Source organism: Phacochoerus africanus, chromosome 11, assembly GCF_016906955.1.
Source record: "Phacochoerus africanus isolate WHEZ1 chromosome 11, ROS_Pafr_v1, whole genome shotgun sequence".
Classification (NCBI taxonomy): domain Eukaryota; kingdom Metazoa; phylum Chordata; class Mammalia; order Artiodactyla; family Suidae; genus Phacochoerus; species Phacochoerus africanus.
Window position 1 is genome coordinate 130,181,415 of NC_062554.1, and position 4,284 is coordinate 130,185,698.

General features: G+C 56.9%; 1 long non-coding RNA gene across 1 annotated transcript; it reads left to right on the forward strand.

Moving 5' to 3' along the window:
• The first annotated feature begins 846 nt into the window (after positions 1-846).
• On the forward strand, positions 847-3,951 carry LOC125111853 (uncharacterized). The gene is made up of 2 exons (XR_007130961.1): positions 847-2,428; positions 2,858-3,951. It is a non-coding gene; the product is annotated as an uncharacterized LOC125111853 (long non-coding RNA).
• The last annotated feature ends 333 nt before the right edge of the window (positions 3,952-4,284 follow it).

Genomic DNA, 4,284 nt, shown 5'->3' on the forward strand with positions numbered 1-4,284 from the left:
CATTGCCTCACACCATCTCACTCACTCAAGATACCATTTTACTGTAGCTCCTGATAACGCTGGAGTCTGAAACCCTTCAGATATAATTTGGTGTCAGGATTTCACCTGGAAACAAACCAACCTGTGCCTCCTAGGCCAACATGAAGACCCCGAGGCACTGGGAGGCCACCAGCAGGTCCCCCCTGAGCAGCTCCTGGGACAGTCAGGTGTAGCTGGAGCATAGCTCAGAATTTATTATACTCTCTGCTTCTCTGGGACCTGGACCTGTGAATTGGTGTCCTATAGCTGTCATAATAAATTGGTGTCCTTAGTGACTTAAAACATAAATTTATTGTCTTACAGTCTGGAGGCCAGATCTCCAAAGTCAGTGTCACTGGGCTGAACTCGGGTGCCGGCGGGGCTGCGTCCCCTCTGGTAGCTCTAGGGGAGGATCAGCTCCTGGTCTCTTCCAGCTTCTAGAGGCAGAGTCATCATTGTCCCCAATGCAAGGACGGGGAACCTGAGGCTCAGAGCCTTCAGCAGCGATTCAGGTGTCAGGGACAGAAGCACATGCAAAACAGGAGCTGAACGTTTTGATGGAAAGACTATGTACAAAAGTGTAGGAGTTCCCGTTGTGGCGCAGTGGTTAATGAATCTGACTGGGAACCATGAGGTTGCGGGTTCGATCCCTGGCCTTGCTCAGTGGCGTCACTGTGAGCTGTGGTGTAGGTTGCAGACGTGGCTCGAATCCCACGTTGCTGTGGCTCTGGTGTAGGCTGGTGGCTACAGCTCCAATTAGACCCCTAGCCTGGGAACCTCCATATGCCACGGGAGGGGCCCAAGAAATGGCAAAAAGACAAAAAAAAAAAAGGAAGAAGTGTGGGTAGAGTTAGTGCCCACAAGCGCTGGTGGGAGCCAGAGCCTGCAAAGTGGGAGCCTGTTTGCCTTTGCCTTCTGGGGTCTGGTGCGTGCTGTGTCTGCCCTTGAGGAACGGGGGCCTCTGGAGAGACAGGAGCCACTGCCAAGCCCCAGCCCAGGAGGGAAGGCATCCAGACCTCGCTGCCTCTCACCCAGCCAAAGCTGGAGGCAGGGAGAGGTCCCTGGGGCCGCTCGAGGCCAGCCTCCCTAGCACAGGGCTGGAGCAGCCGGTGGACAGTTCGCCTTTTGCCTCTCAAATCATTTCCTATCACTGAGTCCCCACCCCATCCTCCCCACAGATCCCACCCTCCCCCAAAAACCACCTCTGCGTTTAGGTGGCCCACCCAGCTACACTGATTGGCTTGGGCTCGGTTAATCCAAAGTAGACTCCATTTCAGCCAAAACCAGGCAAACTCTGCAAACAAAATTTATAAAGAAAAATTTATATAAAACCAAACATGCAATCCGTATCGAAGAGAACTGGCTCGAGATGACCCATTTGCTTTGGGTCGTCTCACGGGTGCCTGCTCGTGTGGAAGACAAGGCTCTGAGTTCATTATTGTGCGTGTGCTTGGAATTAGAATTAAGGACTGTCACGTGGAGATACATGTCAATAGACACACCCACACGGGAAAGGACCTGTAAAGGCATACCCTTGGCTTTGCCAAGTTAGGAATTATCTTACTGGGCCCGGCTTCGGAGGCGGGACCGTCGGTGGGAAGGGAGGAGAATCTTCCTGTTCATCATTGACTCAAGGCTCACGTGGCTTTTTCTCCTGCAAGCACCGATGCTCTCTGTAACACCAACGTGTTTCTAAGACTGCTGACGGTCCAGGCAGCCCTGGGGGCATGTGTCGCCTGGGACTCACTGCTCTCCAGGCCCCCTGGTTCTTTGTAATGTGGACAGGCTTTCTCTAAGTGGCCAGGTGAGGATGCAGGGTGGCACGGGGGAGAGGAACAGGCTACAGAGGGACTCGCACAGCCACAGCTCCCTTTTGGACTGACAGACCTGTTCTCCGCCCCCCCACCACCAAGGCCCCCCTAGCTCCCCAGGCCCTGGGGCAGCTGTAAGGAACACCTAGGTCCCTTCATCACTCGTTCCAAACACCACCCCAGGGCCCGCCCTCCTTGCTGGAGGCCTGCCTGTTCTGGTTCAGCACCCCGTCCCTACCAGCCAGGGTCCCAGAAACCCCCTCTGGGTGGCCTCCCTGTGCATGCCAGGCTGCCGTGGGACGATGACAGGGAGGAAGAGGGAAGGGACAGGTTTCTGATTCTTCTCCCCTAGAAACCCTGCCTGGGACCTTAGTGTCCAGAGGGAGGAAGAGAAGAGACTCCTGCCCCTGGGGAGCTTCCAGTCTGCTGGGGAGCACGGAGTGGGTGCAGACACACCCACACACCCACACCCACACCCACACACACCCCCACGAGAGCAGGTCCAAAAGAGAAACCCCGTAAAGGCCAGCCCAGACTCCTCCGCCCTGCAGAGTGACACACCTTGGTGACCGTGGAGCAAAGGCAGGGGTGGAGCCCAGGTGAGACAATGGAATGTTCTCCCGGGAGAATCCTGGCGGGGAGAAGGGAAGACCCCTGAGGGTGGTCATGTCACACACCTCGGCCAGAAGGAGAATGCCAGGCGGCCTATGCTTGGCACCTAGATGTGGGGGGGGGGGCACTTCCCCAGGTGTCCCCTCAGCTGGTGGTTCCTGCCGGGGGCGGGGGGGTTGGGGTGAGGGATGTGGGGGAGCGGGGCAGCCGGCCAGAAAAGACCCACAGGGAAGGGCATCCACTGGGGGAGAAGCCAGCTGGTACCCAGCCCCAGACAGAGCAGAAGTTAAATGATGTTTGAATGCTAGGAAGGAGAAGAAGGGAGGGGATCCATTTAGCAGGATCATTCTCGTTACCGAGCGAGAAAAGAAGACATAAGACTGCCATTAATGAGGATTCTTTTTACTTTTTACTAGATAAATGCATTTGAGCTTGTAAACATCAAACTTTCTAGAAAGAAACCGTGACGTGGATTCTGGAGAGATGCATTTCCGAAGCTTCTGGGTGATCCCCTCACCCTCCCCGGAGCTGCAGTAAGCCAGGACAAGGGCTTCCCAGAAGGGCCACCTCCCTCCCACACACATAGCTGGGAGCCCAGCGAGCCTGAGAGGTGGGCAGGGTCCTGAGCTTCCTTCCGAGGCCCAGGTGTCTGTCAGGCAGGCCTGGCTCTCAGGCCTGGGATGCACGGCGCTCCTCTCAGAATCCCCTCTCCAGCTCAGCTCTGGGGCCTTCCAACCCTCACACCCTGTTCCTCCTGGTGCCGAGAAAGTCTGGTCCCCCTGGAGCCACCTGAGGCCACTCCCCAGCACTGCCTGGCCAGGACCCACGTCATCCTCTGAGCCTGGACTCAGAGCTCCCGCGACTGAGAAGGTTCAACTGGGAGCTTGGTTTACCCACTTTCTGTACAGGCTGGTCCAGGCCTCCACCTGTCCGACAGTGAACCTGGGGTCGGATCAAACAGAGGGGTGCTGAGCACAAGAAGGCTGAGAAGTGCCTTGTGGGAAACACAGGTATGCGGGGGAAGCTTTGTTCTCACGTGAAGCCAGTTTATCCGCGTCTTCGGAGCCCTGCCCCGTCGGTGGGGTCTGTGCTTATTAGGGCTTAGGAGGATGGGTGAACGAGAGCGCCTGAGGCCGGGCATGTGTCCAGTCCTGTGTCAGCTCTAGGTGGGCGTGGGGGTCCCTACTGGCCCAGGGCCCTGCTGCAGAGCTGAGCGCTCAGCTTCCGGCCTACCATGGGCCCAGCTCTGCGGCTCATCCTCTGCAAACTGTGCAAATTCTGCAGAGCGGCTGGGGGCTCCTCCAGCCCAGGCCCAGGCCCTTGGAGGATGCCCAGGACAGAGCAGGGCGATAGCGGAGGGAGGCTTGTGGCTGCAGACTGTCCCTCCCCTGCCTGTCCTCAGAGAACCCCCCCCACCGGCCCCCCGCTTGGCTCAGGTGTGAGTTACGATGTTGTCGGCTCCGAGTTCAACATGAATGAATCAATGGATTAAAGTGTCTTTAAACAGAAACCTGCATAAAATGGGTTATGTATTGATCAGCTGATCAAGTTTGTGTCCAGAAGCTCAGAGGAGCCTAACCCTGTATTTCCTCTAGGGACGAAGATTCCGTGTTTGCTAAGTCAGTGTTCCTACGACTTTATGGACTAATTACCATGAATAATGAGGATCTACCATCCAGGCGCTACACCTGGGCCCACCTGACTCAGCTGAGCAGGGCCTGCTGGGTCTGGCCGCTGCCCTCTGTGGTGACCAGACTCCACAGGTGATCCTGGTGCAGGGCCCGAGTGGGAGCCACGGCAGCGATTCCTCAGAGCCCCCATGTCAGGTCCACTGGGCCTTCTG